We start from the raw sequence: 16,117 nt of genomic DNA, 5'->3' as shown, positions 1-16,117 counted from the left end.
GATCTTTATTTGTATATATGTTTTGGGTTGCTTCTGCCTGTTTATATTGTTATTTTCCTACTCTTGTTTAATTTCTACCCTCAGACCCATTATTTGTTGTTCCGGGTTACGGATTGGCTTACCTGCTGGTGGGTTATAGTAGGTGCCGGTTATAGTAGGTGCCATCATGACTTGATAAATCGGGTCGTGACAAATTGGTATATACCAAATTTTAAAAAAAATCATATCTTTTAGGTTAAGAATAATTCTTGTAAAAAACCTACAAATACGTCAGCTTGAATTTGGGTGATTAGGCTTAAATAATTTTAGGATGAAGTTTCTAGATGCACATTGTTATGAGATCACATACAGGATTGACGAAAATATGGATTTCAAAAGAATTGTACAAAGAACTCAATAATATTTCTCAAGGAATACATTCAAGTGGTAATGCGTCAATTCATACACTATTTAACAACACGTCATTAGTGCTAAGTCTAATTCAATTAGAAGGGAAGGAACAATTATCGATAACTATTTCAATTAGAATTATTTATATTTACTTGTGCAGCATGTAATAATAGATAAATGTTTTATTGAATGAAACTTCCATCATCGTTATTGAATTAGGTAGAATATATTTCCTTAAATGATCCTTACCGATAGATTGTAAATTTATTATTTTCTCTTCTTTGTCTATGTAACAATTTTAAATTTGGAGTTAAAAATTTTATTCTTTAAAATTCTTTAAGGTTATAATCTTCTCAAACATTTATAGTCATTTATTTTTTTTCACTCTATTACCTTGACAGTAAGAATGATCTCATGTAATTGTGTAACTACCTATTTATATTAATACATATTAAATATCAAAGACTTGGACTTGGATTAGGACTTGGCACTTGGGCTGAATCAGACCTTAAATTAAATTTTTTTATAAACCTTAAATATTTGCTCTATAAATAACAAAGTTTTTACACACAAGAATAGTATATATATATATATATATATATATGTAGTTCGATACAAACTGTACAAAATAGGTCAAAAATTAAAGTGACCAAGAGACAAAATAACAGAAGATAGAGATAATGATAGTTTATGTACACTAAATACTAATGTTGTGATCATCATTTTTGAGAAATCTTTTCACAATATCTAGGCATGGTTGCAAAACAGTATTCCTCCATGCTTCGTCAACAACTTCTTTTACATCTTCTTTGAAAACGTCTGTAGCAATAATAATATGCACCGGCAACATTTTCTCATTTATTAATCGTTGAATCTTGTCAAGTTGGTTACAAATTAATATACGAGTATTATGCTTGATAATTGAATTTGAAGCTTGAAGAATCATCTTCTTTGATTCATCATCTCCGTCTATATTTTTTTCTTCCCTTAAATATTTGGCCATTTCAGGGACACCAATGGACCGTCGGATCCCTTTGGTGTAATATGCATCTGGAATGAAAATTTGTCGCACCTCATCCACCAGCCCTGCATGCAACAAAAATTTAAGAATAGTTTTGTTTAGGTGAACATATATTTGAAAACCAAAAGTAGTATTAAGAAAACTATATAAGAAGAGTTTTAGTTAGAGTCATTATTATATTCTGATTTATATATAAAATAAATACAAAAACTACCTGCATTGACCATTTCATCAACCCTCATGTGAACTCTACAGTTCAAGACTGATTGCTCTACATCAATCCAAATAAAGCAACTGTCATACTTATATTTGAACATGAACACAAGTTCTTCCACAAGTTTTTCAATATACGAATTTGACACTCCAACAATAATTGGAACACATTGAGTCTTCAAAAAAATTTCTATGTAGACAATGGACTTCACACAGAAATCTTCGGCCGTGAAGTTGAAATCTGGCTCAATTTCACCAAAAGATTTGCGAAACAAAATAACTGTCAATTAATATTCACATTAAAATAAAGGAATCACAAAAGAATGTCTTTTTCAAATATGTATACGTAGCAAATAGGGTCGTACACCTTGTTTCTCAGCATGTGTGATCTTGTTGGTCACGATTTCAAGTCCCTTAAATACTTGCATTTTGTTTAAGTTGATTATTTCTCCTCGAAAATGGGTGGCAAGGTCAACAGAGAGACGAGATTTTCCCGTTCCTGTTGCTCCCATTATGAACACCACTTTCTTATTGTTGTTGTTGATGAAAGTATTCATTTTAGCTACACATAAAATAAAATTATAATAATAATTAGTTTAAAATAGTAAATTATCTCATGAAAACCACTCATACATTAAAAAATCTTATAAATATAAAGTTAATAAGTAGAAACCATGCTTGAGATGTAATAAACTATGTAAAATATTATATTTTTCTTGATGGTGGTTATGAAAGAGATTGCATTGAGTATTTATAATAAAATGTATATGTGGACTTATTAATTATCATACCATATTCAGAAATACTGATATCTTTTAGGATAAGATCAATGACTTTTGAAAAATGTATATATATGTCAACTGGAATTTTAGTAATGACAAGTAAATAATTTTAGGATAAAGTTATCAAATGTACATTATTTGGAGATCACATATAACAGGGCATTTATAGTATAAATATTATTATGAACTTATGAATTGGTATATACCAAATTTCTTTAAAAAATCATATCTTTTAGGTTAGGAATAATTCTTGTAAAAAACCTACAAATACGTCAGCTTGAATTTGGGTGATTAGGCTTAAATAATTTTAGGATGAAGTTTCTAGATGCACATTGTTATGAGATCAAATACAAGATTGACGAAAATATTGATTTCAAAAGAATTGTACAAAGAACTCAATAATATTTCTCAAGGAATACATTAAGTGATAATGCGTCAATTCATACACTATTTAACAACACGTCATAAGTGCTAAGTTTAATTCAATTAGAAGGGAAGGAACAATTGTTGATAACTATTTCAATTAGAATTATTTATATTTACTTGTGCAACATGTAATAATGGATAAATGTTTTATTGAATGAAGCTTCCATCATAGTGATTGAATTAGGTAGAATATATTTCCTTAAATGATCCTTACCGGTAGATTGCAAATTTATTATTTTCTCTTCTTTGTCTATGTAACAATTTTAAATTTGGAGTTAAGAACTTTATTCTTTAAAATTCTTTAAGGTTATAATCTTCTCAAACATTTATAGTTATTTATTTTTTCACTCTATTACCTTGACAGTACGAATGATCTCATGTAATTGTGTAAGTATGTATTTATATTAATATATATTAAATATCAAAGACTTGGACTTGGATTTGGACTTGGCACTTGGGCAGAGTCGGACCTTAAATTAAATATTTATATAAAGCTTAAATATTTGCTCTATAAATAACAAAGTTTTTACAGACAAGAATAGTATATATATATATGTGTGTGTGTAGTTCGATACTAACTGTACGTAATAGGTCAAAAATTAAAGTGACCAAGAGACAAAATAACACAAGATAGAGATAATGATAGTTTATGTACACTAAGTACTAATGTTGTGATCATCATTTTTGAGAAATATTTTCACAATATCTAGGCATGGTTGCAAAACAGTATTCCTCCTTGCTTCGTCAACAGCTTCTTTTCCATCCTCTTTAAAAATGTCTGTAGTAATAATATGATGCACCGGCCACATTTTCTCATTTATTAATCGTTAAATCTTGTCAAGTTGGTTACAAATTAATATACGAGTATTATGCTTGATACTTGAAATTGTAGCTTGAAGAATCATCTTCTTTGATTCATCATCTCCGTCTATATTTTTTTCTTCCCTTAAATATTTGGCCATTTCAGGGACACGAATGGACTGTCGGATTCCTTTGGTGTAATCTGCATCTGGAATGAAAATTTGTCGCACCTCATCCACCAGCCCTGCATGCAACAAAAATTTAAGAATACTTTTGTTTAGGTGAACATATATTTGAAAACCAAAAGTAGTATTAAGAAAATTATATAAGAAAAGTTTTAGTTAGAGTCATTATTATATTTTGATTTATATAAAAAATAACTACAAAAACTACCTGCATTGACCATTTCATCAACCCTCGTGTCAACTCTACGGTTCAAGACTGATTGCTCTACATCAATCCAAATAAATGAACTGCCATACTTATATTTGAACATGAACACAGGGTCTTCCACAAGTTTTTCAATATACGAATTTGACCCTCCAACAATAATTGGAACACATTGAGTTTTCAAAATTTTTTCTATGTAGACAATGGACTTCACACAGAAATATTCGGCCATGAAGTTGGAATCTGGCTCAATTTCACCTAAATATTTGTGAAACAAAATAACTGTCAATTAATATTAACATTAAAATAAAGGAATCACAAAAGAATATATTTTTCAAATATGTATACCTAGAAAATAGTGCCGTACACCTTGTTTCTCAGCGTGTTTGATCTTGTTGGTCACGATTTCAAGTCCCTTAAATACTTGCATTTTGTCCGAGTTGATTATTTCTCCTCGAAAATGGGTGGCAAGGTCAACAGAGAGACGAGATTTTCCCGTTCCTATTGCTTCCATTGTGAACACCAATTTTCTTGTTGTAATTGTTGATGAAAGTATTCATTTTAGCTACACATAAAATAAAATTATAATAGTAATTAGTTTAAAATAGTAAATAATCTCATGAAAACCACTCATACATTAAAAAATCTTAATATAAAGATAATAAGTAAAAACCTTGCTTGAGATGAAATAAACTAAGTAAAATAATATATTTTTCTTGATGGTGGTTATGAAAGAGATTGCATTGAGCATTTATAGTAAAATGTATTTGTGGACTTATTAATTTTCATACCATATTCAGAAATACTGATATCTTTTAGGATAAGATCAATGACTTTGAAAAATGTATATATATGTCAACTAGAATTTTAGTAATGTCAAGTAAATAATTTTAGGATAAAGTTATCAAATGTACATTATTTGGAGATCGCATATAGCTGGGCATTTACAGTATAAATGTGATTATGAACTTATGAATTGGTATATACCAAATTTTTTTAAAAAATCATATCTTTTAGGTTAGGAATAATTCTTGTAAAAAACCTACAAATACGTCAGCTTGAATTTGGGTGATTAGGATTAAATAATTTTAGGATGAAATTTCTAGATGCACATTGTTATGAGATCACATACAAGATTGACGAAAATATGGATTTCAAAAGGATTGCACAAAGAACTCAATAATATTTCTCAAGGAATACATTTAAGTGATAATGCGTCAATTCATACACTATTTAACAATACGTCATAAGTGCTAAGTCTAATTCAATTAGAAGGGAAGGAACAATTATCGATAACTATTTTAATTAGAATTATTTATATTTACTTGTGCAACATGTAAAAATAGATAAATGTTTTATTGAATGAAGCTTCCATCATAGTGATTGAATTAGGTAGAATATATTTCCTTAAATGATCCTTACCGATAGAGTGCTAATTTATTATTTTCTCTTCTTTTTCTATGTAACAATTTTAAATTTGGAGTTAAGAATTTTATTCTTTAAAATTCTTTAAGGTTATAATCTTCTTAAACATTTATAGTTATTTATTTTTTCACTCTATTACCTTGACTGTAAGAATGATCTCATGTAATTGTGTAAGTACGTATTTATATTAATATATATTAAAAATCAAAGACTTGGACTTGGATTTGGACTTGGCGCTTGGGCTGAGTCGGACCTTAATTTAAATATTTTTATAAAGCTTAAATATTTGCTCTATAAATAACAAAGTTTTTACAGACAAGAATAGTATATATATATATATATGTAGTTCGATACAAACTGTAAAAAGTTGGTCAAAAATTAAAGTGACCAAGAGACAAATTAACACAAGATAGAGATAATGATAGTTTATGTACACTCAATACTAATGTTGTGATCATCATTTTTGAGAAATCTTTTCACAATATCTTGGCATGGTTGCAAAACACTATTCCTCCATGCTTCGTCAACAACTTCTGTTCTATTTTCCTTGAAAACGATAGTAGCAATAATATGATGCACCGGCCACATTTTCCCATTTATTAATCGTTGAATCTTGTCAAGTTGGTTACAAATTAATATATGAGTATTATGCTTAATACTTGAAATTGAAGCTTGAAGAATGAAATGACCCAGATCCGAAAGGTCATTTTTGATAATTTTGAATAGTCATTTAACAATAGTTAATTAATTTACGAGTAATTTATTTATTATTAAGTGGTTAATGGGCCAAGTCCATAACTTAATACCCTATACCACTTGACCCATTGTTGGAATAAGTTAAAGAATATGCTTATTTTTAATGGTATCACAACCCATTGCGGCTAAAATCCACCGCCGAAAGAAGACAATAACGACTCAGGTAAAAATCCATCCGTTCCACCTAATCTTATATTATGTATGTGGATTGTTTATTATTATTATTATTGTTATTATTGGATGATTGGAGGAAGTTAATAAAATCAATAAATTTAGTTATCACGTAGAGGTTTGGAAAAATATAGGCTATGTTACAGATTGAAGTTTTGGTTGAACAAAATAAAGCTAATGGAGGATTAATTGTGGGGTAATTGTGATTGGTGGGGTAGATAGAGGTTATCCCCACTACATGTATTTACACCCATTGAAGTTTGTTTAGTTTACTAGAAAACAAAACAAAAACAATTGATGTAGTCATCATTGCATAATCATGAGGCAGTGAATTGCGAGATACGTGGTGGGTGTGAGTGTATTAATTCAAAGGGATTTCAATTCTGCCTATAAGTTTTATGGTTGTGGTTCTTCATATATAGGTTCATGATTGAAAGTTTGTTGTGTGATATCACATTAGATTCAAGTTTTGATTTATTGAGATATGTAATATATCATACCAACATAATTCGAATTATGATATTGGAAAAATTGGGACTTAACCCTAGTCTTAAAACATGGAAAGTATGATAGTTGTAATGTTAATTGACATCAAGATTTATGAACTTGATTATACATTTGGGTAAATTTTTGGGTTTCAAGGCTACACACATAGTAATGTGGGTGGTGTTAGTTTCAAAATGTTATTATGGTAATTTGTTTGGATAGATTGTATTGATTTGGAGCTCAATGAAAAGGGAAGGCTCAAGTCTCTGAGTGAATTGCGAATTAATTGAGGCATGTGGATTTTCTAAACCCTTGTTTAGTGTATGGAATTCGTGTATTTCCTTGTAATATGTGTTTGGGGTAATGAGACTTGGTGATGGATTGACTTTTCCACATTGATTAATTCTAATGATTAAAACGGGGTAATAAAAGACAATGTGATTAATTGTTGATGTGTGATTGTGTTCTTTATTGAACTCGTATACTTGTGATTGCTGAGGTGATAACATTTCATATTGATATTTGATTGAGATCATCATCCCTTTTATTTGAAATTATATCGTGCACATGCATTGACATGAGATTGAGATAAGTTGGGCACGTGGAGATCGGCCGTGCTGGGGATGGTGAGATGTTAAGATTATAATTTGGGCACATGGAGATCATCCGTGCGGAATTTGTTTGATTTATGATAGTGCGTTGAGATCGTCCGCACAGACACGTGGAGATCATCCGTGTCGGTATATGGACCTCGCGAGTCCCGCATGGGTCATGAACTCTCGATGTATTTATGAGAAGTATCATGTATATACGGTTGAGAGAGTACTTGGTATTTTTAGGCATATCATTTCATGGTGTCATATTGCATTGCATCCCATGACATCCTTCATTCTTGATGATTATGTGTTTTATTTGTGGTTGAAAAGTTCTTGATATTTGATTACCTCTATTTGATGAACTTGATTTTGTGTGTTGCTGATATTTGTGAGTGCCTTTTTGTGGAAGTTGTTGTTGATGAATATTGAATTTGTTGTTGAGGATATGTAATTTTTTTAAGTGATTGTTGTTGAGTTGGGTGCTATGTAACTGTGAACTGTTAGGTTGGGTTGGTTTTGTGCAGGTTGTAGTTGTGGAGGTTTGGTTGGTGTGTAAGGAGTACCCGTATTCTATCCCCTTAGCTTGTGTTTAGAAGTTTACTTGTTGAATATCGTGTGGTTGGTACTCACCCCTTGCTACTACATCTTTTTGTAGGTTACTAGCCCGGACCTTTGTGATATATTCTCTTTTTTTTCGAGGCTTCTTGCAGATTTGTGAGGTAATTGTTTGTCAACTCAGCAGACCTTCTTACTCTTGTTTATGATCTTGTTCTACTCTAGGAACAATGAAAAATGAGACTTGTAATTTCTTTCGATTCAATTGTAATACTTTAGAGACTTGTACATGTGAAAACCAGATTTTGGGAGTATTTTTGAGTTGATTTTGAAATTTCTGCATTTTATTGTAATGGTTGAATTTTAGGCTGACTTGTCTTGGTGAGATAAGACTAGTGCCATCACGTCCATTTTTGGGTCATGACAAAGAATCATCTTCTTCGATTCATCATCTCCGTCTATATTTTTTTCTTCCTTTAAATATTTGGCCATATCAGGGACACTAATGGACCATCGGATTCCTTTGGGGTTATCTGCATCTGGAATGAAAATTTGCCGCACCTCATCCACCAGCCCTGAATGCGACATAAATTTAAGAATAGTTTTATTTAGGTGAACATATATTTGAAAACCAAAAGTATTATTAAGAAAACTATATAAGAAAATAGTTAGAGACATTATTATATTTTGATTTATATATAAAATAACTACAAAAACTACCTGCATTGACCATTTCATCAACTCTCGTGCCAACTCTACGGTTCAAGACTGATTGCTCTACATCAATCCAAATAAAGCAACTGTCATACTTATATTTGTACATGAACCCAGGGTCTTCCACAATTTTTTCAATATACAAATTTGACCCTCCAACAATAATTGGAACAGATTCAGTCTTCAAAAAATTTTCTATATAGACAATGTACTTCAGAGAGAAATCTTCCGCCGTGAAGTTGTAATCTGGCTCGATTTCACCTAAAATATTTTGAAACAAAATAATTGTCAATTAATATTCACATTAAAATAAAGGAATCAGAAAATAATGTCTTGTTCAAATATGAACACCTAGCAAAGAGTGTCGTACACCTTGTGATCTTGTTGGTCACGATTTCAAGTCCCTTAATTACTTGCATTTTGTCCGAGTTGATTATTTCTCCTCGAAAATGGGTGGCAAGGTCAACAGAGAGATGAGATTTTCCCATTGTTGTTGCTCCCATTATGAACATCCCTTTCTTGTTGTTGTTGTTGTTGATGAAAGTATTCATTTTAGCTACACATAAAATAAAATTATAATAATTAGTTTAAGATAGTAAATAATCTCATGAAAACCACTCATGCATACACTAATACTTTAAAAATCCTTATAAATATAAAGTTAATATGTAGAAACCTTGCTTGAGATGTAATAAACTATGTAAAATAATATATTTTTCTTGATGGTGGTTATGAAAGAGATCGCATTGAGCATTTATAGTAAAATGTATTTGTGGACTTATTAATCATCATACCATATTTAGAAATACTGATATCTTTTAGGATAAGATCAATGACTTTTGAAAAATGTATAGATATGTCAACTGGAATTTTGGTAATGACAAGTAAATAATTTTAGGATAAAGTTATCAAATGTACATTATTTGGAGATCGCATATAACTGGGCATTTATAGTATAAATGTGATTATGTACTTATGAATTGGTATATACCAAATTTTAAAAAAAAATCATATCTTTTAGGTTAAGAATAATTCTTGTAAAAACCCTACAACTACTTCATCTTGAATTTGGGTGATTAGGCTTAAATAATGTTAGGATGAAGTTTCTAGATGCACATTGTTATGAGATCACATACAAGAGTGACGAAAATATGTATTTCAAAAGGATTGTACAAAGAACTCAATAATATTTCTCAAGGAATACATTCAAGTGATAATGCGTCAATTCATACACTAATTAACAACACATAATAAGTGCTAAGTCTAATTCAATTAGAAGGGAAGGAACAATTATCGATAACTATTTCAATTAGAATTATTTATATTTACTTGTGCAGCATGTAGTAATAGATAAATGTTTTATTGAATGAAGCTTCCATCATCGTGATTGAATTAGGTAGAATATATTTCCTTAAATGATCCATACCGATAGATTGCAAATATATTATTTTCTTTTCTTTTTCTATGTAACAGTTTTAAATTTGGAGTTAAGAATGTTATTCTTTAAAATTCTTTAAGGTTATAATCTTCACAAACATTTATAGTCATTTATTTTTTCACTCTATTACCTTGGTAATTAGAATGATCTCAAGTAATTGTGTTAGCACGTATTTATATTAATATATATTAAATATCAAAGACTTGGACTTTGATTTGGACTAGGAGCTTGGGCTTGGATTGGACATTAAAATAAATATTTTTATAAAGCTTAAATATTTTCTCTATAAATAACAAAGTTTTTATAGACAAGGATAGTATATATATATATATATGTAGTCCGATACAAACTGTACAAAATAGGTCAAGAGACTAAATAACACAAGATAGTGATAATGATACTTTATGTACACTCAATGCTAATATTGTGATCATCATTTTTGAGAAATCTTTTCATAAATATCAAGGCATGGTTGCAAAACAGTATTCATCCATGCTTCGTCAAGATCTTCTTTTCTATCTTCTATGAAAACATCAGTAGCAATAATATTTGTTGATGTATTTGTGGACTTATTAATTAGCATACCATATTTAGAAATACTGATATCTTTTAGTAGAAGATTAATGACTTTTGAAAAATGTATAGATATGTCAACTAGAATTTTGGTAAGAACAAGTAAATAATTTTAGGATAAAGTTATCAAATGTACATTGTTTGGACATCGCATATAACTGGGTATTTATAGTATAAATGTGATTATGAACTTATGAATTGGTATATACCAAATTTAAAAAAAAATCATATCTTTTAGGTTAAGAATAATACTTGAAAAAAACCTACAAATACACCAGCTTGAATTTGGGCGATTAGGCTTAAATAATTTTAGGATGAAGTTGCAAGATGCACATTGTTATGAGATCACATACAAGATTGACGAAAATATGGATTTCAAAAGGATTGTACGAAGGACTCAATAATATTTCTCAAGGAATACATTCATGTGATAATGCATCAATTCATACACTATTTAACAACACGTCATAGGTGCTAATTCTAATTCAATTAGAAGGGAAGGAACAATCATCGATAACTATTTCAATTACAATTATTTATATTTACTTGTGCAGCATGCAATAATAAATAAATATTTTATTGAATGAGGACTCCATTATCGTGATTGAATTAGGTAGAATATATATCATTAAATGATCCTTACCGATAGATTGTAAAATTATTATTTTCTCTTCTTTTTCTATGTAGGAATTTTAAATTTGGAGTTAAGAATTTTATTCTTTAAAATTCTTTAAAGTTATAATCTTCTCAAACATTTATAGTCATTTATTTTTTAACTCTATTACCTTGACAGTAAGAAAGATGTCATGTAATTGTGTAAGTACATATTTATATTAATATATATTAAATATCAAAGACATGGACTTGGATTTGTACTTGACGCTTGTGCTTGGATCGGACCTTAAAATAAATATTTTTCTAAAGCTTAAATATTTGCTCTATAAATAACAATATTTTTACAGACAAGAATAGTCTATATATATCTGTAGGTTGATACAAACTATACAAAATATGTCAAAAATTAAAGTGACCAAGAGACAAAATAACATAATATAGAGATAATGGTAGTTTATGTACACTAAATACTAATATTGTGATCATTATTTTTGAGAAATCTTTTCACAATATCTAGGCATGGTTGCAAAACAGTATTCCTCCATGCTTCATCAACAACTTCTGTTCTATCTTTTTTGAAAATGTCAGTAATAATAATATAATGCACCGGACACATTTTCTCATTTATTAATCGTTGAATCTTGTAAAGTTGGTTACAAATTAATATACGAGTATTACGCTTAATACTTGAAATTGAAGCTTGAAGAATCATCTTCTTTGATTTATCATCTCCGTCCATATTTTTTCCTTCCCTTAAATATTTGGCCATTTCAAGGACACCAATGGACCGTCGGATTCCTTTGGTGTAATCTGCATCTGGAATGAAAACTTACCGCACCTCATCCACCATCCCTACATGCAACATAAATTTGAGAATAGTTTCATTTAGGTGAACATATATTTGAAAACCAAAAGTATTATTAAAAAAAGTATATAAGAATAGTTTTAGCTAGAGTCATTATTATATGTTGATTCATATATAAAATAACTACAAAACCTACCCACATTGACCATTTCATCAACCTTCGTGTCTACTCTACTGTTCAAGACAAATTGCTCTACATCAATCCAAATAAAGCAACTGTCATACTTATATTTGAACATGAACACAGGGTGTTCCACAAGTTTTTCAATATACTAATTTGACCCTCCAACAATAATTGGAACACATTGAGTCTTCAAAAAATTTTCTGTGTAGACAATGGACTGCAGACATAAATCTTCGGCCGTGAAGTTAGAATCGGGCTCAATTTCACCTAAAAGTTTGTGAAACAAAATAACTGTCAATTAATATTCACATTAAAATAAAGGAATCACAAAAGAATATCTCTTTGAAACATGTATATCTAGCAAATAGTGTCGTACACCTTGTTTCTCAGCGTGTGTGATCTTGTTGGTCACGATTTCAAGTCCCTTAAATACTTGCATTTTGTTCGAGTTGATTATTTGTCCTCGAAAATGGGAGGCAAGGTCAACAGAGAGACGAGATTTTCCCGTTCCTATTTCTCCCATTATGAACACCACTTTCTTCTTCTTGTTGTTGTTGATGAAATTATTTATTTTAGCTACACATGAAATAAAATTATAATAATAATTAGTTTAAAACAGTAAATAATCTCATGAAAACCACTCATGCATACAGTCATACATTAAAAAATCTTATAAATATAAAGTTAATAAGTAGAAACCTTGCTTGAGATGTAATAAACTATGTAAAATAATATATTATTATTGATGGTGGTTATGAAAGAGATTGCATTGAGCATTTATAGTAAAATGTATTTGTGGACTTATTAATTATCATACTATATTTAGAAATACTGATATCTTTTAGGATAAGATCACTGACTTTTGAAAATTGCATAGATATGTCAACTGGAATTTTGATAATGACAAGTAAATAATTTTAGGATAAAGTTATCAAATGTACATTGTTTGGAGATCACATATAACTGGACATTAATAGTATAAATGTGATTATGAACTTCTAAATTGGTATATACCAAATTAAAAAAAATTCATATCTTTTAGGTTAAGAATAATTCTTGAAAACAACCTACAAATACTTCAGCTTGAATTTGAGGTTAGGCTTAAATAATTTTAGGATGAAGTTTCTACATGCACATTGTTATGAGATCACATACAAGATTGACGAAAATATGGATTTCAAAAGGATTGTACGAAGAACTCAATAATATTTCTCAAGGAATACATTCAATTGATAATGCGTCAATTCATACACTATTTAACAACACATCATAAGTGCTAAGTCTAATTCAATTAGAAGGGAAGGAACAATTATCAATAACTATTTCAATTACAATTATTTAAATTTACTTGTGCAGCATGTAATAATAGATAAATGTTTTATTGAATGAAGCTTCCATCATCGTGATTGAATTAGGTAGAATATATTTCCTTAAATAATCCTTACCGATAGATTACAAATTTATTATTTTCACTTCTTTGTCTATGTAGCAATTTTAAATTTGGAGGTAAGAATTTTATTCTTTAAAATTCTTTAAGGTTAGAATCTTCCCAAACATTTATAGTAATTTATTTTTTCACTCTATTACCTTGACAATAAGAATGATCTCATGTAATTGTGTTAGTACATGTTTATATTAATACATATTAAATATCAAAGACNAATAATAGATAAATGTTTTATTGAATGAAGCTTCCATCATCGTGATTGAATTAGCTAGAATATATTTCCTTAAATAATCCTTACCGATAGATTACAAATTTATTATTTTCACTTCTTTGTCTATGTAGCAATTTTAAATTTGGAGGTAAGACTTTTATTCTTTAAAATTCTTTAAGGTTAGAATCTTCCCAAACATTTATAGTAATTTATTTTTTCACTCTATTATCTTGACAATAAGAATGATCTCATGTAATTGTGTTGGTACGTATTTATATTAATATATATTAAATATCAAAGACTTGGACTTGGATTTGGACTAGGCGCTTGGGCTTGGATCGGACATTAAAATAAATATTTTTATAAATCTTAAATAATTTCTCTATAAATAACAAAGTTTTTATAGACAAGAATAGTATATATATATATATATATATATATATATATATAGTTGGATACAAACGGTACAAAATAGGTCAAGAGACTAAATAACACAAGATAGAGATAATGATACTTTATGTACACTCAATGCTAATATTGTGATCATCACTTTTGAGAAATCTTTTCACAAATATCAAGGCATGGTTGCAAAATAGTATTCATCCATGCTTCGTCAAGATGTGCTTTTCTATCTTCTTTGAAAACATCAGTAGCAATAATATTTGTTGATGTATTTGTGGACTTATTAATTAGTATACCATATTCAGAAATACTGATATCTTTTAGTATAATATTAATGACTTTTGAAAAATGTATAGATATGTCAACTAGAATTTTGGTAATGACAAGTAAATAATTTTAGGATAAAGTTATCAAATGTACATTGTTTGGAGATCGCATATAACTGGGTATTTATAGTATAAATGTGATTATGAACTTATGAATTGGTATATACCAAATTTTAAAAAAATCATATCTTTTAGGTTAAGAATAATACTTGAAAAAAACCTACAAATACATCAGCTTGAATTTGGGCGATTTGGCTTAAATAATTTTAGGATGAAGTTGCTAGATGCACATTGTTGTGAGATCACATACAAGATTGACGAAAATATGGATTTCGAAAGGATTGTACGAAGGACTCAATAATATTTCTCAAGGAATACATTCAAGTGATAATGCATCAATTCATACACTATTTAACAACACATCATAGGTGCTAATTCTAATTCAATTAGAAGGGAAGGAACAATCATCGATAACTATTTCAATTACAATTATTTATATTTACATGTGCAGTATGCAATAATAAATAAATATTTTATTGAATGAGGATTCCATCATCGTGATTGAATTAGGTAGAATATATTTCCTTAAATGATCCTTACTAATAGATTGTAAAATTATTATTTTCTCTTCTTTTTCTATGTAACAATTTTAAATTTGGAGTTAAGAATTTTATTCTTTAAAATTTTTTAAGGTTATAATCTTCTCTAACATTTATAGTCATTTATTTTTTAACTCTATTACCTTGACAGTAAGAAAGATGTCATGTAATTGTGTAAGTACGTATTTATATTAATATAAATTAAATATCAAAGACTTGGACTTGGATTTGTACTTGGCGCTTAGGCTTGGATCGGACCTTAAAATAAATATTTTTATAAAGCTTAAATATTTGCTCTATAAATAACAATATTTTTACAGACAAGAATAGTATTTAAATCTGTAGTTCGATACAAACTGTACAAAATATGTCAAAAATTAAAGTGACCAAGAGACAAAATAACACAATATAGAGATAATGGTAGTTTATGTACATTCAATACTAATATTGTGATCATCATTTTTGAAAAATGTTTTTCACAATATCTAGGCATGGTTGCAAAACAGTATTCCTCCATGCTTTGTCAACAACTTTTTTTCTATCTTCTTTGAAAATGTCACTAATAAAAATATAATGCACCAGACACATTTTCTCATTTATTAATCGTTGAATCTTGTAAAGTTGGTTACAAATTAATATACGAGTATTACGCTTAATACTTGAAATTGAAGCTTGAAGAATCATCTTCTTTGATTCATCATCTCCGTCCATATTTTTTCCTTTCCTTTAATATTTGGCCATTTCAGGGACACCAATGGACCGTCGGATTCCTTTGGTGTAATCTGCATCTG

General features: G+C 29.0%; 1 protein-coding gene across 1 annotated transcript in view; it reads left to right on the top strand.

The window, feature by feature from the left end:
• The window catches only part of LOC125863950 (uncharacterized), a 180,610-nt gene that overhangs the window by 46,458 nt on the left and 118,035 nt on the right, over positions 1–16,117 (top strand). The gene's annotated exons all lie outside the window — the stretch shown is intronic.

The sequence above is a fragment of the Solanum stenotomum genome, chromosome 1 (genome assembly GCF_019186545.1).
Source record: "Solanum stenotomum isolate F172 chromosome 1, ASM1918654v1, whole genome shotgun sequence".
In the NCBI taxonomy this organism is placed as follows: Eukaryota; Viridiplantae; Streptophyta; class Magnoliopsida; order Solanales; family Solanaceae; genus Solanum; species Solanum stenotomum.
Note: the sequence above shows the minus strand (reverse complement) of the source record. Positions and strands in the feature narration are given on the sequence as shown.